Source organism: Lactuca virosa, chromosome 1 (genome assembly GCF_052849685.1).
Source record: "Lactuca virosa cultivar CGN04683 chromosome 1, Lactuca_virosa_CGN04683_v6, whole genome shotgun sequence".
In the NCBI taxonomy this organism is placed as follows: Eukaryota; Viridiplantae; Streptophyta; class Magnoliopsida; order Asterales; family Asteraceae; genus Lactuca; species Lactuca virosa.
In genome coordinates, this window is record NC_136426.1 from 261235000 (window position 1) to 261256544 (window position 21545).

Sequence of the window (21545 nt, forward strand, 5' to 3'; positions counted from 1 at the left end):
CTCGGGTGGCCTCCGCTTCATGGTTGATGGTTTTCGTATTTTTGGAACGGAGCCGATCGGTCACGTGGGTTCCACGCCTCGCGTACGAAAACAAAGGAGGTTCTGCCTCTTTTAAGACATAAAAGCAATAAGCATGGATAGTATTTCGGGTGCGATCATACCAGCACTAATGCACCGGATCCCATCAGAACTCCGCAGTTAAGCGTGCTTGGGCGAGAGTAGTACTAGGATGGGTGACCCCTTGGGAAGTCCTCGTGTTGCACCCCCGTTTTTTCGTTGTCCGTTTGCGTTTTTTTAGATTTTACGTGCGGTTTTTTTTGTTTTTTTTTCTTGCTATTTCTATGCTCGGGTGGCCTCCGTTTCATGGTTCATGGTCTTCGTATTTTTGGAACGGAGCCGATCGGTCACGTGGGTCCCACGCCTCGCGTACGAAAACAAAGGAGGTTCTGTGTCTTTTAAGACATACAAGCAATAAGCATGGACAGTATTTCGGGTGCGATCATACCAGCACTAATGCACCGGATCCCATCAGAACTCCGCAGTTAAGCGTGCTTGGGCGAGAGTAGCACTAGGATGGGTGACCCCATGGGAAGTCCTCGTGTTGCACCCCCTTTTTCGTTGTCCGTTTGCGTTTTTTTAGATTTTACGTGCGGTTTTTTTTTGTTTTTTTTTCTTTCTTGCTATTTTTATGATCGGGTGGCCTCCGCTTCATGGTTGATGGTCTTCGTATTTTTGGAACGGAGCTGATCGGTCACGTGGGTCCCACGCCTCGTGTACGAAAACAAAGGAGGTTCTGCGTCTTTTAAGACATACAAGCAATAAGCATGGATAGTATTTCGGGTGCGATCATACCAGCACTAATGCACCGGATCCCATCAGAACTCCGCAGTTAAGCGTGCTTGGGCGAGAGTAGTACTAGGATGGGTGACCCCTTGGGAAGTCCTCGTGTTGCACCCCCCTTTTTCGTTGTCCGTTTGCGTTTTTTTAGATTTTACGTGCGGTTTTTTTTTGTTTTTTTTTCTTTCTTGCTATTTCTATGCTCGGGTGGCCTTCGTTTCATGGTTCATGGTCTTCGTATTTTTGGAACGGAGCCGATCGGTCACGTGGGTCCCACGCCTCGCATACGAAAACAAAGGAGGTTCTGCGTCTTTTAAGACATACAAGCAATAAGCATGGATAGTATTTCGGGTGCGATCATACCAGCACTAATGCACCGGATCCCATCAGAACTCCGCAGTTAAGCGTGCTTGGGCGAGAGTAGTACTAGGATGGGTGACCCCCTGGGAAGTCCTCGTGTTGCACCCCCCTTTTTCGTTGTCCGTTTGCGTTTTTTTATATTTTACGTGCGGTTTTTTTTTGTTTTTTTTTCTTTCTTGCTGTTTCTATGCTCGGGTGGCCTCCGCTTCATGGTTGATGGTTTTCGTATTTTTGGAACGGAGCCGATCGGTCACGTGGGTTCCACGCCTCGCGTACGAAAACAAAGGAGGTTCTGCGTCTTTTAAGACATAAAAGCAATAAGCATGGATAGTATTTCGGGTGCGATCATACCAGCACTAATGCACCGGATCCCATCAGAACTCTGCAGTTAAGCGTGCTTGGGCGAGAGTAGTACTAGGATGGGTGACCCCCTAGGAAGTCCTCGTGTTGCACCCCCCTTTTTTCGTTGTCCGTTTGCGTTTTTTTAAATTTTACGTGCGGTTTTTTTTTTGTTTTTTTTTCTTTCTTGCTATTTCTATGCTCGGGTGGCCTCCGCTTCATGGTTGATGGTTTTCGTATTTTTGGAACGGAGCCGATCGGTCACGTGGGTCCCACGCCTCGCGTACGAAAACAAAGGAGGTTCTGCGTCTTTTAAGACATAAAATCAATAAGCATGGATAGTATTTCGGGTGCGATCATACCAGCACTAATGCACCGGATCCCATCAGAATTCCGCAGTTAATCGTGCTTGGGCGAGAGTAGTACTAGGATGGGTGACCCCCTGGGAAGTCCTCGTGTTGCACCCCCGTTTTTTCGTTGTCCGTTTGCGTTTTTTTAGATTTTACGTGCGGTTTTTTTTTCTTTCTTGCTATTTCTATGCTCGGGTGGCCTCCGCTTCATGGTTGATGGTTTTCGTATTTTTGGAACGTAGCCGATCGGTCACGTGGGTCCCACGCCTCGCGTACGAAAACAAAGGAGGTTCTGCGTCTTTTAAGACATAAAAGCAATAAGAATGGATAATATTTCGGGTGCTATCATACCAGCACTAATGCACCGGATCCCATCAGAACTCCGCAGTTAAGCGTGCTTGGGCGAGAGTAGTACTAGGATGGGTGACCCCCTGGGAAGTCCTCGTGTTGCACCCCCCCCCCTTTTTCGTTGCCCGTTTGCGTTTTTTTAGATTTTACGTGCGGTTTTTTTTGTTTTCTTTCTTGCTATTTCTATGCTCGGGTGGCCACCGCTTCATGGTTGATGGTTTTCGTATTTTTGGAACGGAGCCGATCGGTCACGTGGGTCCCACGCCTCGCGTACGAAAACAAAGGAGGTTCTGCGTCTTTTAAGACATAAAAGCAATAAGCATGGATAGTATTTCGGGTGCGATCATACCAGCACTAATGCACCGGATCCCATCAGAACTCCGCAGTTAAGCGTGCTCGGGCGAGAGTAGTACTAGGATGGGTGACCCCTGGGAAGTCCTCGTGTTGCACCCCCCTTTTTCGTTGTCCGTTTGCGTTTTTTTAGATTTTACGTGCAGTTTTTTTTTGTTTTTTTTTCTTTCTTGCTGTTTCTATGCTCGGGTGGCCACCGCTTCATGGTTGATGGTTTTCGTATTTTTGGAACGGAGCCGATCGGTCACGTGGGTCCCACGCTTCGCGTACGAAAACAAAGGAGGTTCTGCGTCTTTTAAGACATAAAAGCAATAAGCATGGATAGTATTTCGGGTGCGATCATACCAGCACTAATGCACCGGATCCCATCAGAACTCCGCAGTTAAGCGTGCTTGGTCGAGAGTAGTACTAGGATGGGTGACCCCCTGGGAAGTCCTCGTGTTGCACCCCCGTTTTTTCGTTGTCCGTTTGCGTTTTTTTAGATTTTACGTGCGGTTTTTTTTTGTTTTTTTTTCTTGCTATTTCTATGCTCGGGTGGCCTCCGTTTCATGGTTCATGGTCTTCGTATTTTTGGAACGGAGCCGATCGGTCACGTGGGTCCCACGCCTCGCGTACGAAAACAAAGGAGGTTCTGTGTCTTTTAAGACATACAAGCAATAAGCATGGACAGTATTTCGGGTGCGATCATACCAGCACTAATGCACCGGATCCCATCAGAACTCCGCAGTTAAGCGTGCTTGGGCGAGAGTAGTACTAGGATGGGTGACCCCATGGGAAGTCCTCGTGTTGCACCCCCCTTTTTCGTTGTCCGTTTGCGTTTTTTTAGATTTTACGTGCGGTTTTTTTTTGTTTTTTTTTCTTTCTTGCTATTTCTATGATCGGGTGGCCTCCGCTTCATGGTTGATGGTCTTCGTATTTTTGGAACGGAGCTGATCGGTCACGTGGGTCCCACGCCTCGTGTACGAAAACAAAGGAGGTTCTGCGTCTTTTAAGACATACAAGCAATAAGCATGGATAGTATTTCGGGTGCGATCATACCAGCACTAATGCACCGGATCCCATCAGAACTCCGCAGTTAAGCGTGCTTGGGCGAGAGTAGTACTAGGATGGGTGACCCCCTGGGAAGTCCTCGTGTTGCACCCCCCTTTTTCGTTGTCCGTTTGCGTTTTTTTAGATTTTACGTGCGGTTTTTTTTGTTTTTTTTTTCTTTCTTGCTATTTCTATGCTCGGGTGGCCTTCGTTTCATGGTTCATGGTCTTCGTATTTTTGGAACGGAGCCGATCGGTCACGTGGGTCCCACGCCTCGCGTACGAAAACAAAGGAGGTTCTGCGTCTTTTAAGACATACAAGCAATAAGCATGGATAGTATTTCCGGTGCGATCATACCAGCACTAATGCACCGGATCCCATCAGAACTCCGCAGTTAAGCGTGCTTGGGCGAGAGTAGTACTAGGATGGGTGACCCCCTGGGAAGTCCTCGTGTTGCACCCCCCTTTTCGTTGTCCGTTTGCGTTTTTTTAGATTTTACGTACGGTTTTTTTTTGTTTTTTTTTCTTTCTTGCTATTTCTATGCTCGGGTGGCCTCCGCTTCATGGTTGATGGTTTTCGTATTTTTGGAACGGAGCCGATCGGTCACATGGGTTCCACGCCTCGCGTACGAAAACAAAGGAGGTTCTGCGTCTTTTAAGACATAAAAGCAATAAGCATGGATAGTATTTCGGGTGCGATCATACCAGCACTAATGCACCGGATCCCATCAGAACTCCGCAGTTAAGCGTGCTTGGGCGAGAGTAGTACTAGGATGGGTGACCCCCTGGGAAGTACTCGTGTTGCACCCCCGTTTTTTCGTTGTCCGTTTGCGTTTTTTTAGATTTTACGTGCGGTTTTTTTTTTGTTTTTTTTTCTTGCTATATCTATGCTCGGGTGGCCTCCGTTTCATGGTTCATGGTCTTCGTATTTTTGGAACGGAGCCGATCGGTCACGTGGGTCCCACGCCTCGCGTACGAAAACAAAGGAGTTTCTGTGTCTTTTAAGACATACAAGCAATAAGCATGGACAGTATTTCGGGTGCGATCATACCAGCACTAATGCACCGGATCCCATCAGAACTCCACAGTTAAACGTGCTTGGGCGAGAGTAGTACTGGGATGGGTGACCCCATGGGAAGTCCTCGTGTTGCACCCCCCTTTTTCGTTGTCCGTTTGCGTTTTTTTAGATATTACGTGCGGTTTTTTTTTGTTTTTTTTTCTTTCTTGCTATTTCTATGATCGGGTGGCCTCCGCTTCATGGTTGATGGTCTTCGTATTTTTGGAACGGAGCTGATCGGTCACGTGGGTCCCACGCCTCGTGTACGAAAACAAAGGAGGTTCTGCGTCTTTTAAGACATACAAGCAATAAGCATGGATAGTATTTCGGGTGCGATCATACCAGCACTAATGCACCGGATCCCATCAGAACTCCGCAGTTAAGCGTGCTTCGGCGAGAGTAGTACTAGGATGGGTGACCCCCTGGGAAGTCCTCGTGTTGCACCCCCCTTTTTCGTTGTCCGTTTGCGTTTTTTTAGATTTTACGTGCGGTTTTTTTTTGTTTTTTTTTTCTTTCTTGCTATTTCTATGCTCGGGTGGCCTTCGTTTCATGGTTCATGGTCCTTCGTATTTTTGGAACGGAGCCGATCGGTCACGTGGGTCCCACGCCTCGCGTACGAAAACAAAGGAGGTTCTGCGTCTTTTAAGACATACAAGCAATAAGCATGGATAGTATTTCGGGTGCGATCATACCAGCACTAATGCACCGGATCCCATCAGAACTCCGCAGTTAAGCGTGCTTGGGCGAGAGTAGTACCAGGATGGGTGACCCCCTGGGAAGTCCTCGTGTTGCACCCCCCTTTTTCGTTGTCCGTTTGCGTTTTTTTAGATTTTACATGCGGTTTTTTTTTGTTTTTTTTTTCTTTCTTGCTGTTTCTATGCTCGGGTGGCCTCCGCTTCATGGTTGATGGTTTTCGTATTTTTGGAACGGAGCCGATCGGTCACGTGGGTTCCACGCCTCGCGTACGAAAACAAAGGAGGTTCTGCGTCTTTTAAGACATAAAAGCAATAAGCATGGATAGTATTTCGGGTGCGATCATACCAGCACTAATGCACCGGATCCCATCAGAACTCTGCAGTTAAACGTGCTTGGGCGAGAGCAGTACTAGGATGGGTGACCCCCTGGGAAGTCCTCGTGTTGCACTCCCCTTTTTTCGTTGTCCGTTTGCGTTTTTTTAGATTTTACGTGCGGTTTTTTTTTTCTTTCTTTCTTGCTATTTCTATGCTCGGGTGGCCTCCGCTTCATGGTTGATGGTTTTCGTATTTTTGGTACGGAGCCGATCGGTCACGTGGGTCCCACGCCTCGCGTACGAAAACAAAGGAGGTTCTGCGTCTTTTATGACATAAAATCAATAAGCATGGATAGTATTTCGGGTGCGATCATACCAGCACTAATGCACCGGATCCCATCAGAACTCCGCAGTTAAGCGTGCTTGGGCGAGAGTAGTACCAGGATGGGTGACCCCCTGGGAAGTCCTCGTGTTGCACCCCCCTTTTTCGTTGTCCGTTTGCGTTTTTTTAGATTTTACATGCGGTTTTTTTTTGTTTTTTTTTTCTTTCTTGCTGTTTCTATGCTCGGGTGGCCTCCGCTTCATGGTTGATGGTTTTCGTATTTTTGGAACGGAGCCGATCGGTCACGTGGGTTCCACGCCTCGCGTACGAAAACAAAGGAGGTTCTGCGTCTTTTAAGACATAAAAGCAATAAGCATGGATAGTATTTCGGGTGCGATCATACCAGCACTAATGCACCGGATCCCATCAGAACTCTGCAGTTAAACGTGCTTGGGCGAGAGCAGTACTAGGATGGGTGACCCCCTGGGAAGTCCTCGTGTTGCACTCCCCTTTTTTCGTTGTCCGTTTGCGTTTTTTTAGATTTTACGTGCGGTTTTTTTTTTTTTTCTTTCTTGCTATTTCTATGCTCGGGTGGCCTCCGCTTCATGGTTGATGGTTTTCGTATTTTTGGTACGGAGCCGATCGGTCACGTGGGTCCCACGCCTCGCGTACGAAAACAAAGGAGGTTCTGCGTCTTTTATGACATAAAATCAATAAGCATGGATAGTATTTCGGGTGCGATCATACCAGCACTAATGCACCGGATCCCATCAGAACTCCGCAGTTAATCGTGCTTGGGCGAGAGTAGTACTAGGATGGGTGACCCCCTGGGAAGTCCTCGTGTTGCACCCCCCTTTTTTGTTGTCCGTTTGCGTTTTTTTAGATTTTACGTGCGGTTTTTTTTTCTTTCTTGCTATTTCTATGCTCGGGTGGCCTCCGCTTCATGGTTGATGGTTTTCGTATTTTTGGAACGGAGCCGATCGGTCACGTGGGTCCCACGCCTCGCGTACGAAAACAAAGGAGGTTCTGCGTCTTTTAAGACATAAAAGCAATAAGCATGGATAGTATTTCGGGTGCTATCATACCAGCACTAATGCACCGGATCCCATCAGAACTCCGCAGTTAAGCGTGCTTGGGAGAGAGTAGTACTAGGATGGGTGACCCCATGAGAAGTCCTCGTGTTGCACCCCCTTTTTCGTTGTCCGTTTGCGTTTTTTTAGATATTACGTGCGGTTTTTTTTTGTTTTTTTTTCTTTCTTGCTATTTCTATGATCGGGTGGCCTCCGCTTCATGGTTGATGGTCTTCGTATTTTTGGAACGGAGCTGATCGGTCACGTGGGTCCCACGCCTCGTGTACGAAAACAAAGGAGGTTCTGCGTCTTTTAAGACATACAAGCAATAAGCATGGATAGTATTTCGGGTGCGATCATACCAGCACTAATGCACCGGATCCCATCAGAACTCCGCAGTTAAGCGTGCTTGGGCGAGAGTAGTACTAGGATGGGTGACCCCCTGGGAAGTCCTCGTGTTGCACCCCCCTTTTTCGTTGTCCGTTTGCGTTTTTTTAGATTTTACGTGCGGTTTTTTTTTGTTTTTTTTTCTTTCTTGCTATTTCTATGCTCGGGTGGCCTTCGTTTCATGGTTCATGGTCTTCGTATTTTTGGAACGGAGCCGATCGGTCACGTGGGTCCCACGCCTCGCGTACGAAAACAAAGGAGGTTCTGCGTCTTTTAAGACATACAAGCAATAAGCATGGATAGTATTTCGCGTGCGATCATACCAGCACTAATGCACCGGATCCCATCAGAACTCCGCAGTTAAGCGTGCTTGGGCGAGAGTAGTACTAGGATGGGTGACCCCCTGGGAAGTCCTCGTGTTGCACCCCCCTTTTTCGTTGTCCGTTTGCGTTTTTTTAGATTTTACGTGCAGTTTTTTTTTTGTTTTTTTTTTCTTTCTTGCTATTTCTATGCTCGGGTGGCCTCCGCTTCATGGTTGATGGTTTTCGTATTTTTGGAACGGAGCCGATCGGTCACGTGGGTTCCACGCCTCGCGTACGAAAACAAAGGAGGTTCTGCGTCTTTTAAGACATAAAAGCAATAAGCATGGATAGTATTTCGGGTGCGATCATACCAGCACTAATGCACCGGATCCCATCAGAACTCTGCAGTGAAGCGTGCTTGGGCGAGAGCAGTACTAGGATGGGTGACCCCCTGGGAAGTCCTCGTGTTGCACTCCCCTTTTTTCGTTGTCCGTTTGCGTTTTTTTAGATTTTACGTGCGGTTTTTTTTTTCTTTCTTGCTATTTCTATGCTCGGGTGGCCTCCGCTTCATGGTTGATGGTTTTCGTATTTTTGGAACGGAGCCGATCGGTCACGTGGGTCCCACGCCTCGCGTACGAAAACAAAGGAGGTTCTGCGTCTTTTAAGACATAAAATCAATAAGCATGGATAGTATTTCGGGTGCGATCATACCAGCACTAATGCACCGGATCCCATCAGAACTCCGCAGTTAAGCGTGCTTGGGCGAGAGTAGTACTAGGATGGGTGACCCCCTGGGAAGTCCTCGTGTTGCACCCCCTTTTTTGTTGTCCGTTTGCGTTTTTTTAGATTTTACGTGCGGTTTTTTTTTCTTTCTTGCTATTTCTATGCTCGGGTGGCCTCCGCTTCATGGTTGATGGTTTTCGTATTTTTGGAACGAAGCCGATCGGTCACGTGGGTCCCACGCTTCGCGTACGAAAACAAAGGAGGTTCTGCGTCTTTTAAGACATAAAAGCAATAAGCATGGATAGTATTTCGGGTGCGATCATACCAGTACTAATGCACCGGATCCCATCAGAACTCCGCAGTTAAGCGTGCTTGGTCGAGAGTAGTACTAGGATGGGTGACCCCCTGGGAAGTCCTCGTGTTGCACCCCCGTTTTTTCGTTGTCCGTTTGCGTTTTTTTAGATTTTACGTGCGGTTTTTTTTTGTTTTTTTTTCTTGCTATTTCTATGCTCGGGTGGCCTCCGTTTCATGGTTCATGGTCTTCGTATTTTTGGAACGGAGCCGATCGGTCACGTGGGTCCCACGCCTCGCGTACGAAAACAAAGGAGGTTCTGTGTCTTTTAAGACATACAAGCAATAAGCATGGACAGTATTTCGGGTGCGATCATACCAGCACTAATGCACCGGATCCCATCAGAACTCCGCAGTTAAGCGTGCTTGGGCGAGAGTAGTACTAGGATGGGTGACCCCATGGGAAGTCCTCGTGTTGCACCCCCCTTTTTCGTTGTCCGTTTGCGTTTTTTTAGATTTTACGTGCGGTTTTTTTTTGTTTTTTTTTCTTTCTTGCTATTTCTATGATCGGGTGGCCTCCGCTTCATGGTTGATGGTCTTCGTATTTTTGGAACGGAGCTGATCGGTCACGTGGGTCCCACGCCTCGTGTACGAAAACAAAGGAGGTTCTGCGTCTTTTAAGACATACAAGCAATAAGCATGGATAGTATTTCGGGTGCGATCATACCAGCACTAATGCACCGGATCCCATCAGAACTCCGCAGTTAAGCGTGCTTGGGCGAGAGTAGTACTAGGATGGGTGACCCCCTGGGAAGTCCTCGTGTTGCACCCCCCTTTTTCGTTGTCCGTTTGCGTTTTTTTAGATTTTACGTGCGGTTTTTTTTGTTTTTTTTTTCTTTCTTGCTATTTCTATGCTCGGGTGGCCTTCGTTTCATGGTTCATGGTCTTCGTATTTTTGGAACGGAGCCGATCGGTCACGTGGGTCCCACGCCTCGCGTACGAAAACAAAGGAGGTTCTGCGTCTTTTAAGACATACAAGCAATAAGCATGGATAGTATTTCCGGTGCGATCATACCAGCACTAATGCACCGGATCCCATCAGAACTCCGCAGTTAAGCGTGCTTGGGCGAGAGTAGTACTAGGATGGGTGACCCCCTGGGAAGTCCTCGTGTTGCACCCCCCTTTTCGTTGTCCGTTTGCGTTTTTTTAGATTTTACGTACGGTTTTTTTTTGTTTTTTTTTCTTTCTTGCTATTTCTATGCTCGGGTGGCCTCCGCTTCATGGTTGATGGTTTTCGTATTTTTGGAACGGAGCCGATCGGTCACATGGGTTCCACGCCTCGCGTACGAAAACAAAGGAGGTTCTGCGTCTTTTAAGACATAAAAGCAATAAGCATGGATAGTATTTCGGGTGCGATCATACCAGCACTAATGCACCGGATCCCATCAGAACTCCGCAGTTAAGCGTGCTTGGGCGAGAGTAGTACTAGGATGGGTGACCCCCTGGGAAGTACTCGTGTTGCACCCCCGTTTTTTCGTTGTCCGTTTGCGTTTTTTTAGATTTTACGTGCGGTTTTTTTTTTGTTTTTTTTTCTTGCTATATCTATGCTCGGGTGGCCTCCGTTTCATGGTTCATGGTCTTCGTATTTTTGGAACGGAGCCGATCGGTCACGTGGGTCCCACGCCTCGCGTACGAAAACAAAGGAGTTTCTGTGTCTTTTAAGACATACAAGCAATAAGCATGGACAGTATTTCGGGTGCGATCATACCAGCACTAATGCACCGGATCCATCAGAACTCCACAGTTAAACGTGCTTGGGCGAGAGTAGTACTGGGATGGGTGACCCCATGGGAAGTCCTCGTGTTGCACCCCCCTTTTTCGTTGTCCGTTTGCGTTTTTTTAGATATTACGTGCGGTTTTTTTTTGTTTTTTTTTCTTTCTTGCTATTTCTATGATCGGGTGGCCTCCGCTTCATGGTTGATGGTCTTCGTATTTTTGGAACGGAGCTGATCGGTCACGTGGGTCCCACGCCTCGTGTACGAAAACAAAGGAGGTTCTGCGTCTTTTAAGACATACAAGCAATAAGCATGGATAGTATTTCGGGTGCGATCATACCAGCACTAATGCACCGGATCCCATCAGAACTCCGCAGTTAAGCGTGCTTCGGCGAGAGTAGTACTAGGATGGGTGACCCCCTGGGAAGTCCTCGTGTTGCACCCCCCTTTTTCGTTGTCCGTTTGCGTTTTTTTAGATTTTACGTGCGGTTTTTTTTTGTTTTTTTTTTCTTTCTTGCTATTTCTATGCTCGGGTGGCCTTCGTTTCATGGTTCATGGTCCTTCGTATTTTTGGAACGGAGCCGATCGGTCACGTGGGTCCCACGCCTCGCGTACGAAAACAAAGGAGGTTCTGCGTCTTTTAAGACATACAAGCAATAAGCATGGATAGTATTTCGGGTGCGATCATACCAGCACTAATGCACCGGATCCCATCAGAACTCCGCAGTTAAGCGTGCTTGGGCGAGAGTAGTACCAGGATGGGTGACCCCCTGGGAAGTCCTCGTGTTGCACCCCCCTTTTTCGTTGTCCGTTTGCGTTTTTTTAGATTTTACATGCGGTTTTTTTTTGTTTTTTTTTTCTTTCTTGCTGTTTCTATGCTCGGGTGGCCTCCGCTTCATGGTTGATGGTTTTCGTATTTTTGGAACGGAGCCGATCGGTCACGTGGGTTCCACGCCTCGCGTACGAAAACAAAGGAGGTTCTGCGTCTTTTAAGACATAAAAGCAATAAGCATGGATAGTATTTCGGGTGCGATCATACCAGCACTAATGCACCGGATCCCATCAGAACTCTGCAGTTAAACGTGCTTGGGCGAGAGCAGTACTAGGATGGGTGACCCCCTGGGAAGTCCTCGTGTTGCACTCCCCTTTTTTCGTTGTCCGTTTGCGTTTTTTTAGATTTTACGTGCGGTTTTTTTTTCTTTCTTTCTTGCTATTTCTATGCTCGGGTGGCCTCCGCTTCATGGTTGATGGTTTTCGTATTTTTGGTACGGAGCCGATCGGTCACGTGGGTCCCACGCCTCGCGTACGAAAACAAAGGAGGTTCTGCGTCTTTTATGACATAAAATCAATAAGCATGGATAGTATTTCGGGTGCGATCATACCAGCACTAATGCACCGGATCCCATCAGAACTCCGCAGTTAAGCGTGCTTGGGCGAGAGTAGTACCAGGATGGGTGACCCCCTGGGAAGTCCTCGTGTTGCACCCCCCTTTTTCGTTGTCCGTTTGCGTTTTTTTAGATTTTACATGCGGTTTTTTTTTGTTTTTTTTTTCTTTCTTGCTGTTTCTATGCTCGGGTGGCCTCCGCTTCATGGTTGATGGTTTTCGTATTTTTGGAACGGAGCCGATCGGTCACGTGGGTTCCACGCCTCGCGTACGAAAACAAAGGAGGTTCTGCGTCTTTTAAGACATAAAAGCAATAAGCATGGATAGTATTTCGGGTGCGATCATACCAGCACTAATGCACCGGATCCCATCAGAACTCTGCAGTTAAACGTGCTTGGGCGAGAGCAGTACTAGGATGGGTGACCCCCTGGGAAGTCCTCGTGTTGCACTCCCCTTTTTTCGTTGTCCGTTTGCGTTTTTTTAGATTTTACGTGCGGTTTTTTTTTTTTTCTTTCTTGCTATTTCTATGCTCGGGTGGCCTCCGCTTCATGGTTGATGGTTTTCGTATTTTTGGTACGGAGCCGATCGGTCACGTGGGTCCCACGCCTCGCGTACGAAAACAAAGGAGGTTCTGCGTCTTTTATGACATAAAATCAATAAGCATGGATAGTATTTCGGGTGCGATCATACCAGCACTAATGCACCGGATCCCATCAGAACTCCGCAGTTAATCGTGCTTGGGCGAGAGTAGTACTAGGATGGGTGACCCCCTGGGAAGTCCTCGTGTTGCACCCCCCTTTTTTGTTGTCCGTTTGCGTTTTTTTAGATTTTACGTGCGGTTTTTTTTTCTTTCTTGCTATTTCTATGCTCGGGTGGCCTCCGCTTCATGGTTGATGGTTTTCGTATTTTTGGAACGGAGCCGATCGGTCACGTGGGTCCCACGCCTCGCGTACGAAAACAAAGGAGGTTCTGCGTCTTTTAAGACATAAAAGCAATAAGCATGGATAGTATTTCGGGTGCTATCATACCAGCACTAATGCACCGGATCCCATCAGAACTCCGCAGTTAAGCGTGCTTGGGAGAGAGTAGTACTAGGATGGGTGACCCCATGAGAAGTCCTCGTGTTGCACCCCCTTTTTCGTTGTCCGTTTGCGTTTTTTTAGATATTACGTGCGGTTTTTTTTTGTTTTTTTTTCTTTCTTGCTATTTCTATGATCGGGTGGCCTCCGCTTCATGGTTGATGGTCTTCGTATTTTTGGAACGGAGCTGATCGGTCACGTGGGTCCCACGCCTCGTGTACGAAAACAAAGGAGGTTCTGCGTCTTTTAAGACATACAAGCAATAAGCATGGATAGTATTTCGGGTGCGATCATACCAGCACTAATGCACCGGATCCCATCAGAACTCCGCAGTTAAGCGTGCTTGGGCGAGAGTAGTACTAGGATGGGTGACCCCCTGGGAAGTCCTCGTGTTGCACCCCCCTTTTTCGTTGTCCGTTTGCGTTTTTTTAGATTTTACGTGCGGTTTTTTTTTGTTTTTTTTTCTTTCTTGCTATTTCTATGCTCGGGTGGCCTTCGTTTCATGGTTCATGGTCTTCGTATTTTTGGAACGGAGCCGATCGGTCACGTGGGTCCCACGCCTCGCGTACGAAAACAAAGGAGGTTCTGCGTCTTTTAAGACATACAAGCAATAAGCATGGATAGTATTTCGGGTGCGATCATACCAGCACTAATGCACCGGATCCCATCAGAACTCCGCAGTTAAGCGTGCTTGGGCGAGAGTAGTACTAGGATGGGTGACCCCCTGGGAAGTCCTCGTGTTGCACCCCCCTTTTTCGTTGTCCGTTTGCGTTTTTTTAGATTTTACGTGCAGTTTTTTTTTGTTTTTTTTTTCTTTCTTGCTATTTCTATGCTCGGGTGGCCTCCGCTTCATGGTTGATGGTTTTCGTATTTTTGGAACGGAGCCGATCGGTCACGTGGGTTCCACGCCTCGCGTACGAAAACAAAGGAGGTTCTGCGTCTTTTAAGACATAAAAGCAATAAGCATGGATAGTATTTCGGGTGCGATCATACCAGCACTAATGCACCGGATCCCATCAGAACTCTGCAGTGAAGCGTGCTTGGGCGAGAGCAGTACTAGGATGGGTGACCCCCTGGGAAGTCCTCGTGTTGCACTCCCCTTTTTTCGTTGTCCGTTTGCGTTTTTTTAGATTTTACGTGCGGTTTTTTTTTTTCTTTCTTGCTATTTCTATGCTCGGGTGGCCTCCGCTTCATGGTTGATGGTTTTCGTATTTTTGGAACGGAGCCGATCGGTCACGTGGGTCCCACGCCTCGCGTACGAAAACAAAGGAGGTTCTGCGTCTTTTAAGACATAAAATCAATAAGCATGGATAGTATTTCGGGTGCGATCATACCAGCACTAATGCACCGGATCCCATCAGAACTCCGCAGTTAAGCGTGCTTGGGCGAGAGTAGTACTAGGATGGGTGACCCCCTGGGAAGTCCTCGTGTTGCACCCCCTTTTTTGTTGTCCGTTTGCGTTTTTTTAGATTTTACGTGCGGTTTTTTTTTCTTTCTTGCTATTTCTATGCTCGGGTGGCCTCCGCTTCATGGTTGATGGTTTTCGTATTTTTGGAACGAAGCCGATCGGTCACGTGGGTCCCACGCCTCGCGTACGAAAACAAAGGAGGTTCTGCGTCTTTTAAGACATAAAATCAATAAGCATGGATAGTATTTCGGGTGCGATCATACCAGCACTAATGCACCGGATCCCATCAGAACTCCGCAGTTAATCGTGCTTGGGCGAGAGTAGTACTAGGATGGGTGAACCCCTGGGAAGTCCTCGTGTTGCACCTCCCTTTTTCGTTGTCCGTTTGCGTTTTTTTAGATTTTACGTGCGGTTTTTTTTTTCTTTCTTGCTATTTCTATGCTCGGGTGGCCTCCGCTTCATGGTTGATGGTTTTCGTATTTTTGGAACGGAGCCGATCGGTCACGTGGGTCCCACGCCTCGTGTACGAAAACAAAGGAGGCTCTGCGTCTTTTAAGACATACAAGCAATAAGCATGGATAGTATTTCGGGTGCGATCATACCAGCACTAATGCACCGGATCCGATCAGAACTCCGCAGTTAAGCGTGCTTGGGCGAGAGTAGTACTAGGATGGGTGACCCCCTGGGAAGTCCTCGTGTTGCACCCCCCTTTTTCGTTGTCCGTTTGCGTTTTTTTAGATTTTACGTGCGGTTTTTTTTTGTTTTTTTTTTCTTTCTTGCTATTTCTATGCTCGGGTGGCCTTCGTTTCATGGTTCATGGTCCTTCGTATTTTTGGAACGGAGCCGATCGGTCACGTGGGTCCCACGCCTCGCGTACGAAAACAAAGGAGGTTCTGCGTCTTTTAAGACATACAAGCAATAAGCATGGATAGTATTTCGGGTGCGATCATACCAGCACTAATGCACCGGATCCCATCAGAACTCCGCAGTTAAGCGTGCTTGGGCGAGAGTAGTACCAGGATGGGTGACCCCCTGGGAAGTCCTCGTGTTGCACCCCCCTTTTTCGTTGTCCGTTTGCGTTTTTTTAGATTTTACATGCGGTTTTTTTTTGTTTTTTTTTTCTTTCTTGCTGTTTCTATGCTCGGGTGGCCTCCGCTTCATGGTTGATGGTTTTCGTATTTTTGGAACGGAGCCGATCGGTCACGTGGGTTCCACGCCTCGCGTACGAAAACAAAGGAGGTTCTGCGTCTTTTAAGACATAAAAGCAATAAGCATGGATAGTATTTCGGGTGCGATCATACCAGCACTAATGCACCGGATCCCATCAGAACTCTGCAGTTAAGCGTGCTTGGGCGAGAGCAGTACTAGGATGGGTGACCCCCTGGGAAGTCCTCGTGTTGCACTCCCCTTTTTTCGTTGTCCGTTTGCGTTTTTTTAGATTTTACGTGCGGTTTTTTTTTTCTTTCTTGCTATTTCTATGCTCGGGTGGCCTCCGCTTCATGGTTGATGGTCTTCGTATTTTTGGAACGGAGCTGATCGGTCACGTGGGTCCCACGCCTCGCGTACGAAAACAAAGGAGGTTCTGCGTCTTTTAAGACATACAAGCAATAAGCATGGATAGTATTTCGGGTGCGATCATACCAGCACTAATGCACCGGATCCCATCAGAACTCCGCAGTTAAGCGTGCTTGGGCGAGAGTAGTACTAGGATGGGTGACCCCCTGGGAAGTCCTCGTGTTGCACCCTCCTTTTTCGTTGTCCGTTTGTGTTTTTTTAGATTTTACGTGCGGTTTTTTTTTCTTTCTTGCTATTTCTATGTTCGGGTGGCCTTCGTTTCATGGTTCATGGTCTTCGTATTTTTGGAACGGAGCCGATCGGTCACGTGGGTCCCACGCCTCGCGTACGAAAACAAAGGAGGTTCTGCGTCTTTTAAGACATAAAAGCAATAAGCATGGATAGTATTTCGGGTGCGATCATACCAGCACTAATGCACCGGATCCCATCAGAACTCCGCAGTTAAGCGTGCTTGGGCGAGAGTAGTACTAGGATGGGTGACCCTCTGGGAAGTCCTCGTGTTGCACCCCCCCGTTTTCGTTGTCCGTTTGCGTTTTTTTAGATATTACGTGCGGTTTTTTTTTGTTTTTTTTTCTTGCTATTTCTATGCTCGGGTGGCCTCCGTTTCATGGTTCATGGTCTTCGTATTTTTGGAACGGAGCCGATCGGTCACGTGGGTCCCACGCCTCGCGTACGAAAACAAAGGAGGTTCTGCGTCTTTTAAGACATACAAGCAATAAGCATGGATAGTATTTCGGGTGCGATCATACCAGCACTAATGCACCGGATCCCATCAGAACTCCGCAGTTAAGCGTGCTTGGGCGAGAGTAGTACTAGGATGGGTGACCCCCTGGGAAGTCCTCGTGTTGCACCCCCCTTTTTCGTTGTCCGTTTGCGTTTTTTTAGATTTTACGTGCGGTTTTTTTTTGTTTTTTTTTTCTTTCTTGCTATTTCTATGCTCGGGTGGCCTCCGCTTCATGGTTGATGGTCTTCGTATTTTTGGAACGGAGCTGATCGGTCACGTGGGTCCCACGCCTCGCGTACGAAAACAAAGGAGGTTCTGCGTCTTTTAAGACATACAAGCAATAAGCATGGATAGTATTTCGGGTGCGATCATACCAGCACTAATGCACCGGATCCCATCAGAACTCCGCAGTTAAGCGTGCTTGGGCGAGAGTAGTACTAGGATGGGTGACCCCCTGGGAAGTCCTCGTGTTGCACCCTCCTTTTTCGTTGTCCGTTTGTGTTTTTTTAGATTTTACGTGCGGTTTTTTTTTCTTTCTTGCTATTTCTATGTTCGGGTGGCCTTCGTTTCATGGTTCATGGTCTTCGTATTTTTGGAACGGAGCCGATCGGTCACGTGGGTCCCACGCCTCGCGTACGAAAACAAAGGAGGTTCTGCGTCTTTTAAGACATAAAAGCAATAAGCATGGATAGTATTTCGGGTGCGATCATACCAGCACTAATGCACCGGATCCCATCAGAACTCCGCAGTTAAGCGTGCTTGGGCGAGAGTAGTACTAGGATGGGTGACCCTCTGGGAAGTCCTCGTGTTGCACCCCCCCGTTTTCGTTGTCCGTTTGCGTTTTTTTAGATATTACGTGCGGTTTTTTTTTGTTTTTTTTTCTTGCTATTTCTATGCTCGGGTGGCCTCCGTTTCATGGTTCATGGTCTTCGTATTTTTGGAACGGAGCCGATCGGTCACGTGGGTCCCACGCCTCGCGTACGAAAACAAAGGAGGTTCTGCGTCTTTTAAGACATACAAGCAATAAGCATGGATAGTATTTCGGGTGCGATCATACCAGCACTAATGCACCGGATCCCATCAGAACTCTGCAGTTAAGCGTGCTTGGGCGAGAGTAGTACTAGGATGGGTGACCCCCTGGGAAGTCCTCGTGTTGCACCCCCCTTTTTCGTTGTCCGTTTGCGTTTTTTTAGATTTTACGTGCGGTTTTTTTTTGTTTTTTTTTTCTTTCTTGCTATTTCTATGCTCGGGTGGCCTCCGCTTCATGGTTGATGGTCTTCGTATTTTTGGAACGGAGCTGATCGGTCACGTGGGTCCCACGCCTCGCGTACGAAAACAAAGGAGGTTCTGCGTCTTTTAAGACATACAAGCAATAAGCATGGATAGTATTTCGGGTGCGATCATACCAGCACTAATGCACCGGATCCCATCAGAACTCCGCAGTTAAGCGTGCTTGGGCGAGAGTAGTACTAGGATGGGTGACCCCCTGGGAAGTCCTCGTGTTGCACCCCCCTTTTTCGTTGTCCGTTTGCGTTTTTTTAGATTTTACGTGCGGTTTTTTTTTTGTTTTTTTTTTCTTTCTTGCTATTTCTATGCTCGGGTGGCCTTCGTTTCATGGTTCATGGTCTTCGTATTTTTGGAACGGAGCCGATCGGTCACGTGGGTCCCACGCCTCGCGTACGAAAACAAAGGAGGTTCTGCGTCTTTTAAGACATACAAGCAATAAGCATGGATAGTATTTCGGGTGCGATCATACCAGCACTAATGCACCGGATCCCATCAGAACTCCGCAGTTAAGCGTGCTTGGGCGAGAGTAGTACTAGGATGGGTGACCCCCTGGGAAGTCCTCGTGTTGCACCCCCCTTTTTCCTTGTCCGTTTACGTTTTTTTAGATTTTACGTGCGGTTTTTTTTTGTTTTTTTTTTCTTTCTTGCTATTTCTATGCTCGGGTGGCCTCCGCTTCATGGTTGATGGTCTTCGTATTTTTGGAACGGAGCTGATCGGTCACGTGGGTCCCACGCATCGCGTACGAAAACAAAGGAGGTTCTGCGTCTTTTAAGACATACAAGCTATAAGCATGGATAGTATTTTCGGTGCGGTCATACCAGCACTAATGCACCGGATCCCATCAGAACTCCGCAGTTAAGCGTGCTTGGGCGAGAGTAGTACTAGGATGGGTGACCCCCTGGGAAGTCCTCGTGTTGCACCCCCCTTTTTCGTTGTCCGTTTGCGTTTTTTTAGATTTTACGTGCAGTTTTTTTTTGTTTTTTTTTCTTTCTTGCTATTTCTATGCTCGGGTGGCCTCCGCTTCATGGTTGATGGTTTTCGTATTTTTGGAACGGAGCCGATCGGTCACGTGGGTTCCACGCCTCGCGTACGAAAACAAAGGAGGTTCTGCGTCTTTTAAGACATAAAAGCAATAAGCATGGATAGTATTTCGGGTGCGATCATACCAGCACTAATGCACCGGATCCCATCAGAACTCTGCAGTTAAGCGTTCTTGGGCGAGAGCAGTACTAGGATGGGTGACCCCCTGGGAAGTCCTCGTGTTGCACTCCCCTTTTTTCGTTGTCCGTTTGCGTTTTTTTAGATTTTACGTGCGGTTTTTTTTTTTCTTTCTTGCTATTTCTATGCTCGGGTGGCCTCCGCTTCATGGTTGATGGTTTTCGTATTTTTGGAACGGAGCCGATCGGTCACGTGGGTCCCACGCCTCGCGTACGAAAACAAAGGAGGTTCTGCGTCTTTTAAGACATAAAATCAATAAGCATGGATAGTATTTCGGGTGCGATCATACCAGCACTAATGCACCGGATCCCATCAGAACTCCGCAGTTAAGCGTGCTTGGGCGAGAGTAGTACTAGGATGGGTGACCCCCTGGGAAGTCCTCGTGTTGCACCCCCCTTTTTTGTTGTCCGTTTGCGTTTTTTTAGATTTTACGTGCGGTTTTTTTTTCTTTCTTGCTATTTCTATGCTCGGGTGGCCTCCGCTTCATGGTTGATGGTTTTCGTATTTTTGGAACGAAGCCGATCGGTCACGTGGGTCCCACGCCTCGCGTACGAAAACAAAGGAGGTTCTGCGTCTTTTAAGACATAAAATCAATAAGCATGGATAGTATTTCGGGTGCGATCATACCAGCACTAATGCACCGGATCCCATCAGAACTCCGCAGTTAATCGTGCTTGGGCGAGAGTAGTACTAGGATGGGTGACCCCCTGGGAAGTCCTCGTGTTGCACCTCCCTTTTTCGTTGTCCGTTTGCGTTTTTTTAGATTTTACGTGCGGTTTTTTTTTTCTTTCTTGCTATTTCTATGCTCGGGTGGCCTCCGCTTCATGGTTGATGGTTTTCGTATTTTTGGAACGGAGCCGATCGGTCACGTGGGTCCCACGCCTCGTGTACGAAAACAAAGGAGGTTCTGCGTCTTTTAAGACATACAAGCAATAAGCATGGATAGTATTTCGGGTGCGATCATACCAGCACTAATGCACCGGATCCGATCAGAACTCCGCAGTTAAGCGTGCTTGGGCGAGAGTAGTACTAGGATGGGTGACCCCCTGGGAAGTCCTCGTCTTGCACCCCCCTTTTTCGTTGTCCGTTTGCGTTTTTTTAGATTTTACGTGCGGTTTTTTTTTGTTTTTTTTTTCTTTCTTGCTATTTCTATGCTCGGGTGGCCTTCGTTTCATGGTTCATGGTCTTCGTATTTTTGGAACGGAGCCGATCGGTCACGTGGGTCCCACGCCTCGCGTACGAAAACAAAGGAGGTTCTGCGTCTTTTAAGACATACAAGCAATAAGCATGGATAGTATTTCGGGTGCGATCATACCAGCACTAATGCACCGGATCCCATCAGAACTCCGCAGTTAAGCGTGCTTGGGCGAGAGTAGTACTAGGATGGGTGACCCCCTGGGAAGTCCTCGTGTTGCACCCCCCTTTTTCGTTGTCCGTTTGCGTCTTTTTAGATTTTACGTGCGGTTTTTTTTTGTTTTTTTTTTCTTTCTTGCTATTTCTATGCTCGGGTGGCCTCCGCTTCATGGTTGATGGTCTTCGTATTTTTGGAACGGAGCTGATCGGTCACGTGGGTCCCACGCCTCGCGTACGAAAACAAAGGAGGTTCTGCGTCTTTTAAGACATACAAGCAATAAGCATGGATAGTATTTCGGGTGCGATCATACCAGCACTAATGCACCGGATCCCATCAGAACTCCGCAGTTAAGCGTGCTTGGGCGAGAGTAGTACTAGGATGGGTGACCCCCTGGGAAGTCCTCGTGTTGCACCCTCTTTTTCGTTGTCCGTTTGCGTTTTTTTAGATTTTATGTGCGGTTTTTTTTTGTTTTTTTTTTCTTTCTTGCTATTTCAATGCTCGGGTGGCCTTCGTTTCATGGTTCATGGTCTTCGTATTTTTGGAACGGAGCCGATCGGTCACGTGGGTCCCACGCCTCGCGTACGAAAACAAAGGAGGTTCTGCGACTTTTAAGACATACAAGCAATAAGCATGGATAGTATTTCGGGTGCGATCATACCAGCACTAATGCACCGGATCCCATCAGAACTCCGCAGTTAAGCGTGCTTGGGCGTGAGTAGTACTAGGATGGGTGACCCCCTGGGAAGTCCTCGTGTTGCGCCTCCCTTTTTCGTTGTCCGTTTGCGTTTTTTTAGATTTTACGTGCGGTTTTTTTTTCTTTCTTGCTATTTCTATGCTCGGGTGGCCTCCGCTTAATGGTTGATGGTCTTCGTATTTTTGGAACGGAGCTGATCGGTCACGTGGGTCCCACGCCTCGCGTACGAAAACAAAGGAGGTTCTGCGTCTTTTAAGACATACAAGCAATAAG

General features: G+C 47.6%; 62 non-coding genes across 62 annotated transcripts; all 62 read left to right on the forward strand.

Annotated features, from left to right (window-relative positions):
- Positions 1–147: 147 nt before the first annotated feature.
- Positions 148–266, forward strand: LOC145153371 (5S ribosomal RNA). The gene has a single exon (XR_013733884.1). It is a non-coding gene; the product is annotated as a 5S ribosomal RNA (ribosomal RNA).
- A 225-nt stretch (positions 267–491) lies between these two features.
- Positions 492–610, forward strand: LOC145145520 (5S ribosomal RNA). Its single transcript, XR_013726488.1, has one exon. It is a non-coding gene; the product is annotated as a 5S ribosomal RNA (ribosomal RNA).
- A 228-nt stretch (positions 611–838) lies between these two features.
- LOC145153372 (5S ribosomal RNA) lies at positions 839–957 on the forward strand. Its single transcript, XR_013733885.1, has one exon. It is a non-coding gene; the product is annotated as a 5S ribosomal RNA (ribosomal RNA).
- Positions 958–1186: 229 nt separating this feature from the next.
- LOC145153164 (5S ribosomal RNA) lies at positions 1187–1305 on the forward strand. Its single transcript, XR_013733687.1, has one exon. It is a non-coding gene; the product is annotated as a 5S ribosomal RNA (ribosomal RNA).
- A 229-nt stretch (positions 1306–1534) lies between these two features.
- LOC145143858 (5S ribosomal RNA) lies at positions 1535–1653 on the forward strand. The gene has a single exon (XR_013724889.1). It is a non-coding gene; the product is annotated as a 5S ribosomal RNA (ribosomal RNA).
- Positions 1654–1884: 231 nt separating this feature from the next.
- Positions 1885–2003, forward strand: LOC145145534 (5S ribosomal RNA). Its single transcript, XR_013726502.1, has one exon. It is a non-coding gene; the product is annotated as a 5S ribosomal RNA (ribosomal RNA).
- Positions 2004–2223: 220 nt separating this feature from the next.
- On the forward strand, positions 2224–2342 carry LOC145155853 (5S ribosomal RNA). Its single transcript, XR_013736281.1, has one exon. It is a non-coding gene; the product is annotated as a 5S ribosomal RNA (ribosomal RNA).
- Positions 2343–2569: 227 nt separating this feature from the next.
- On the forward strand, positions 2570–2687 carry LOC145144901 (5S ribosomal RNA). Its single transcript, XR_013725903.1, has one exon. It is a non-coding gene; the product is annotated as a 5S ribosomal RNA (ribosomal RNA).
- A 229-nt stretch (positions 2688–2916) lies between these two features.
- Positions 2917–3035, forward strand: LOC145136453 (5S ribosomal RNA). Its single transcript, XR_013720473.1, has one exon. It is a non-coding gene; the product is annotated as a 5S ribosomal RNA (ribosomal RNA).
- Positions 3036–3261: 226 nt separating this feature from the next.
- LOC145152750 (5S ribosomal RNA) lies at positions 3262–3380 on the forward strand. Its single transcript, XR_013733273.1, has one exon. It is a non-coding gene; the product is annotated as a 5S ribosomal RNA (ribosomal RNA).
- A 229-nt stretch (positions 3381–3609) lies between these two features.
- Positions 3610–3728, forward strand: LOC145153176 (5S ribosomal RNA). The gene has a single exon (XR_013733698.1). It is a non-coding gene; the product is annotated as a 5S ribosomal RNA (ribosomal RNA).
- A 229-nt stretch (positions 3729–3957) lies between these two features.
- On the forward strand, positions 3958–4076 carry LOC145136988 (5S ribosomal RNA). The gene has a single exon (XR_013720825.1). It is a non-coding gene; the product is annotated as a 5S ribosomal RNA (ribosomal RNA).
- A 228-nt stretch (positions 4077–4304) lies between these two features.
- On the forward strand, positions 4305–4423 carry LOC145154183 (5S ribosomal RNA). Its single transcript, XR_013734668.1, has one exon. It is a non-coding gene; the product is annotated as a 5S ribosomal RNA (ribosomal RNA).
- Positions 4424–4650: 227 nt separating this feature from the next.
- On the forward strand, positions 4651–4769 carry LOC145144547 (5S ribosomal RNA). Its single transcript, XR_013725560.1, has one exon. It is a non-coding gene; the product is annotated as a 5S ribosomal RNA (ribosomal RNA).
- Positions 4770–4998: 229 nt separating this feature from the next.
- On the forward strand, positions 4999–5117 carry LOC145145248 (5S ribosomal RNA). Its single transcript, XR_013726231.1, has one exon. It is a non-coding gene; the product is annotated as a 5S ribosomal RNA (ribosomal RNA).
- Positions 5118–5348: 231 nt separating this feature from the next.
- On the forward strand, positions 5349–5467 carry LOC145153301 (5S ribosomal RNA). Its single transcript, XR_013733818.1, has one exon. It is a non-coding gene; the product is annotated as a 5S ribosomal RNA (ribosomal RNA).
- Positions 5468–5697: 230 nt separating this feature from the next.
- Positions 5698–5816, forward strand: LOC145145854 (5S ribosomal RNA). Its single transcript, XR_013726808.1, has one exon. It is a non-coding gene; the product is annotated as a 5S ribosomal RNA (ribosomal RNA).
- Positions 5817–6041: 225 nt separating this feature from the next.
- On the forward strand, positions 6042–6160 carry LOC145153302 (5S ribosomal RNA). Its single transcript, XR_013733819.1, has one exon. It is a non-coding gene; the product is annotated as a 5S ribosomal RNA (ribosomal RNA).
- Positions 6161–6390: 230 nt separating this feature from the next.
- LOC145145855 (5S ribosomal RNA) lies at positions 6391–6509 on the forward strand. The gene has a single exon (XR_013726809.1). It is a non-coding gene; the product is annotated as a 5S ribosomal RNA (ribosomal RNA).
- A 225-nt stretch (positions 6510–6734) lies between these two features.
- Positions 6735–6853, forward strand: LOC145155646 (5S ribosomal RNA). The gene has a single exon (XR_013736075.1). It is a non-coding gene; the product is annotated as a 5S ribosomal RNA (ribosomal RNA).
- Positions 6854–7072: 219 nt separating this feature from the next.
- Positions 7073–7191, forward strand: LOC145148515 (5S ribosomal RNA). The gene has a single exon (XR_013729396.1). It is a non-coding gene; the product is annotated as a 5S ribosomal RNA (ribosomal RNA).
- Positions 7192–7419: 228 nt separating this feature from the next.
- Positions 7420–7538, forward strand: LOC145153187 (5S ribosomal RNA). The gene has a single exon (XR_013733709.1). It is a non-coding gene; the product is annotated as a 5S ribosomal RNA (ribosomal RNA).
- A 229-nt stretch (positions 7539–7767) lies between these two features.
- On the forward strand, positions 7768–7886 carry LOC145133813 (5S ribosomal RNA). The gene has a single exon (XR_013718773.1). It is a non-coding gene; the product is annotated as a 5S ribosomal RNA (ribosomal RNA).
- A 231-nt stretch (positions 7887–8117) lies between these two features.
- LOC145146236 (5S ribosomal RNA) lies at positions 8118–8236 on the forward strand. Its single transcript, XR_013727181.1, has one exon. It is a non-coding gene; the product is annotated as a 5S ribosomal RNA (ribosomal RNA).
- A 221-nt stretch (positions 8237–8457) lies between these two features.
- On the forward strand, positions 8458–8576 carry LOC145153200 (5S ribosomal RNA). Its single transcript, XR_013733721.1, has one exon. It is a non-coding gene; the product is annotated as a 5S ribosomal RNA (ribosomal RNA).
- A 218-nt stretch (positions 8577–8794) lies between these two features.
- LOC145144534 (5S ribosomal RNA) lies at positions 8795–8913 on the forward strand. The gene has a single exon (XR_013725548.1). It is a non-coding gene; the product is annotated as a 5S ribosomal RNA (ribosomal RNA).
- A 226-nt stretch (positions 8914–9139) lies between these two features.
- Positions 9140–9258, forward strand: LOC145152751 (5S ribosomal RNA). Its single transcript, XR_013733274.1, has one exon. It is a non-coding gene; the product is annotated as a 5S ribosomal RNA (ribosomal RNA).
- A 229-nt stretch (positions 9259–9487) lies between these two features.
- Positions 9488–9606, forward strand: LOC145153212 (5S ribosomal RNA). The gene has a single exon (XR_013733732.1). It is a non-coding gene; the product is annotated as a 5S ribosomal RNA (ribosomal RNA).
- A 229-nt stretch (positions 9607–9835) lies between these two features.
- Positions 9836–9954, forward strand: LOC145136994 (5S ribosomal RNA). The gene has a single exon (XR_013720827.1). It is a non-coding gene; the product is annotated as a 5S ribosomal RNA (ribosomal RNA).
- A 228-nt stretch (positions 9955–10182) lies between these two features.
- LOC145154185 (5S ribosomal RNA) lies at positions 10183–10301 on the forward strand. The gene has a single exon (XR_013734670.1). It is a non-coding gene; the product is annotated as a 5S ribosomal RNA (ribosomal RNA).
- Positions 10302–10528: 227 nt separating this feature from the next.
- LOC145149759 (5S ribosomal RNA) lies at positions 10529–10646 on the forward strand. Its single transcript, XR_013730607.1, has one exon. It is a non-coding gene; the product is annotated as a 5S ribosomal RNA (ribosomal RNA).
- A 229-nt stretch (positions 10647–10875) lies between these two features.
- LOC145145249 (5S ribosomal RNA) lies at positions 10876–10994 on the forward strand. The gene has a single exon (XR_013726232.1). It is a non-coding gene; the product is annotated as a 5S ribosomal RNA (ribosomal RNA).
- Positions 10995–11225: 231 nt separating this feature from the next.
- LOC145153303 (5S ribosomal RNA) lies at positions 11226–11344 on the forward strand. Its single transcript, XR_013733820.1, has one exon. It is a non-coding gene; the product is annotated as a 5S ribosomal RNA (ribosomal RNA).
- A 230-nt stretch (positions 11345–11574) lies between these two features.
- Positions 11575–11693, forward strand: LOC145145857 (5S ribosomal RNA). The gene has a single exon (XR_013726811.1). It is a non-coding gene; the product is annotated as a 5S ribosomal RNA (ribosomal RNA).
- A 224-nt stretch (positions 11694–11917) lies between these two features.
- On the forward strand, positions 11918–12036 carry LOC145153305 (5S ribosomal RNA). The gene has a single exon (XR_013733822.1). It is a non-coding gene; the product is annotated as a 5S ribosomal RNA (ribosomal RNA).
- A 230-nt stretch (positions 12037–12266) lies between these two features.
- Positions 12267–12385, forward strand: LOC145145858 (5S ribosomal RNA). Its single transcript, XR_013726812.1, has one exon. It is a non-coding gene; the product is annotated as a 5S ribosomal RNA (ribosomal RNA).
- A 224-nt stretch (positions 12386–12609) lies between these two features.
- LOC145155647 (5S ribosomal RNA) lies at positions 12610–12728 on the forward strand. The gene has a single exon (XR_013736076.1). It is a non-coding gene; the product is annotated as a 5S ribosomal RNA (ribosomal RNA).
- Positions 12729–12947: 219 nt separating this feature from the next.
- Positions 12948–13066, forward strand: LOC145148516 (5S ribosomal RNA). Its single transcript, XR_013729397.1, has one exon. It is a non-coding gene; the product is annotated as a 5S ribosomal RNA (ribosomal RNA).
- Positions 13067–13294: 228 nt separating this feature from the next.
- On the forward strand, positions 13295–13413 carry LOC145153223 (5S ribosomal RNA). The gene has a single exon (XR_013733743.1). It is a non-coding gene; the product is annotated as a 5S ribosomal RNA (ribosomal RNA).
- A 229-nt stretch (positions 13414–13642) lies between these two features.
- LOC145153234 (5S ribosomal RNA) lies at positions 13643–13761 on the forward strand. The gene has a single exon (XR_013733754.1). It is a non-coding gene; the product is annotated as a 5S ribosomal RNA (ribosomal RNA).
- Positions 13762–13991: 230 nt separating this feature from the next.
- Positions 13992–14110, forward strand: LOC145146237 (5S ribosomal RNA). The gene has a single exon (XR_013727182.1). It is a non-coding gene; the product is annotated as a 5S ribosomal RNA (ribosomal RNA).
- Positions 14111–14332: 222 nt separating this feature from the next.
- On the forward strand, positions 14333–14451 carry LOC145153245 (5S ribosomal RNA). The gene has a single exon (XR_013733765.1). It is a non-coding gene; the product is annotated as a 5S ribosomal RNA (ribosomal RNA).
- A 218-nt stretch (positions 14452–14669) lies between these two features.
- On the forward strand, positions 14670–14788 carry LOC145148570 (5S ribosomal RNA). The gene has a single exon (XR_013729449.1). It is a non-coding gene; the product is annotated as a 5S ribosomal RNA (ribosomal RNA).
- A 220-nt stretch (positions 14789–15008) lies between these two features.
- On the forward strand, positions 15009–15127 carry LOC145141947 (5S ribosomal RNA). The gene has a single exon (XR_013723044.1). It is a non-coding gene; the product is annotated as a 5S ribosomal RNA (ribosomal RNA).
- A 231-nt stretch (positions 15128–15358) lies between these two features.
- Positions 15359–15477, forward strand: LOC145153306 (5S ribosomal RNA). The gene has a single exon (XR_013733823.1). It is a non-coding gene; the product is annotated as a 5S ribosomal RNA (ribosomal RNA).
- A 230-nt stretch (positions 15478–15707) lies between these two features.
- On the forward strand, positions 15708–15826 carry LOC145144041 (5S ribosomal RNA). Its single transcript, XR_013725062.1, has one exon. It is a non-coding gene; the product is annotated as a 5S ribosomal RNA (ribosomal RNA).
- Positions 15827–16047: 221 nt separating this feature from the next.
- On the forward strand, positions 16048–16166 carry LOC145152592 (5S ribosomal RNA). Its single transcript, XR_013733123.1, has one exon. It is a non-coding gene; the product is annotated as a 5S ribosomal RNA (ribosomal RNA).
- A 219-nt stretch (positions 16167–16385) lies between these two features.
- Positions 16386–16504, forward strand: LOC145153766 (5S ribosomal RNA). The gene has a single exon (XR_013734256.1). It is a non-coding gene; the product is annotated as a 5S ribosomal RNA (ribosomal RNA).
- Positions 16505–16730: 226 nt separating this feature from the next.
- On the forward strand, positions 16731–16849 carry LOC145153257 (5S ribosomal RNA). Its single transcript, XR_013733777.1, has one exon. It is a non-coding gene; the product is annotated as a 5S ribosomal RNA (ribosomal RNA).
- Positions 16850–17079: 230 nt separating this feature from the next.
- LOC145152594 (5S ribosomal RNA) lies at positions 17080–17198 on the forward strand. Its single transcript, XR_013733125.1, has one exon. It is a non-coding gene; the product is annotated as a 5S ribosomal RNA (ribosomal RNA).
- A 219-nt stretch (positions 17199–17417) lies between these two features.
- Positions 17418–17536, forward strand: LOC145153767 (5S ribosomal RNA). The gene has a single exon (XR_013734257.1). It is a non-coding gene; the product is annotated as a 5S ribosomal RNA (ribosomal RNA).
- Positions 17537–17762: 226 nt separating this feature from the next.
- On the forward strand, positions 17763–17881 carry LOC145155044 (5S ribosomal RNA). The gene has a single exon (XR_013735505.1). It is a non-coding gene; the product is annotated as a 5S ribosomal RNA (ribosomal RNA).
- A 230-nt stretch (positions 17882–18111) lies between these two features.
- On the forward strand, positions 18112–18230 carry LOC145153269 (5S ribosomal RNA). Its single transcript, XR_013733788.1, has one exon. It is a non-coding gene; the product is annotated as a 5S ribosomal RNA (ribosomal RNA).
- Positions 18231–18461: 231 nt separating this feature from the next.
- LOC145153281 (5S ribosomal RNA) lies at positions 18462–18580 on the forward strand. Its single transcript, XR_013733799.1, has one exon. It is a non-coding gene; the product is annotated as a 5S ribosomal RNA (ribosomal RNA).
- A 230-nt stretch (positions 18581–18810) lies between these two features.
- Positions 18811–18929, forward strand: LOC145144342 (5S ribosomal RNA). Its single transcript, XR_013725353.1, has one exon. It is a non-coding gene; the product is annotated as a 5S ribosomal RNA (ribosomal RNA).
- Positions 18930–19158: 229 nt separating this feature from the next.
- On the forward strand, positions 19159–19277 carry LOC145147826 (5S ribosomal RNA). Its single transcript, XR_013728715.1, has one exon. It is a non-coding gene; the product is annotated as a 5S ribosomal RNA (ribosomal RNA).
- Positions 19278–19499: 222 nt separating this feature from the next.
- Positions 19500–19618, forward strand: LOC145153292 (5S ribosomal RNA). The gene has a single exon (XR_013733810.1). It is a non-coding gene; the product is annotated as a 5S ribosomal RNA (ribosomal RNA).
- A 219-nt stretch (positions 19619–19837) lies between these two features.
- On the forward strand, positions 19838–19956 carry LOC145143799 (5S ribosomal RNA). The gene has a single exon (XR_013724834.1). It is a non-coding gene; the product is annotated as a 5S ribosomal RNA (ribosomal RNA).
- Positions 19957–20176: 220 nt separating this feature from the next.
- LOC145146941 (5S ribosomal RNA) lies at positions 20177–20295 on the forward strand. Its single transcript, XR_013727862.1, has one exon. It is a non-coding gene; the product is annotated as a 5S ribosomal RNA (ribosomal RNA).
- Positions 20296–20525: 230 nt separating this feature from the next.
- Positions 20526–20644, forward strand: LOC145153304 (5S ribosomal RNA). The gene has a single exon (XR_013733821.1). It is a non-coding gene; the product is annotated as a 5S ribosomal RNA (ribosomal RNA).
- A 230-nt stretch (positions 20645–20874) lies between these two features.
- Positions 20875–20993, forward strand: LOC145152595 (5S ribosomal RNA). Its single transcript, XR_013733126.1, has one exon. It is a non-coding gene; the product is annotated as a 5S ribosomal RNA (ribosomal RNA).
- A 229-nt stretch (positions 20994–21222) lies between these two features.
- On the forward strand, positions 21223–21341 carry LOC145140533 (5S ribosomal RNA). The gene has a single exon (XR_013722195.1). It is a non-coding gene; the product is annotated as a 5S ribosomal RNA (ribosomal RNA).
- The last annotated feature ends 204 nt before the right edge of the window (positions 21342–21545 follow it).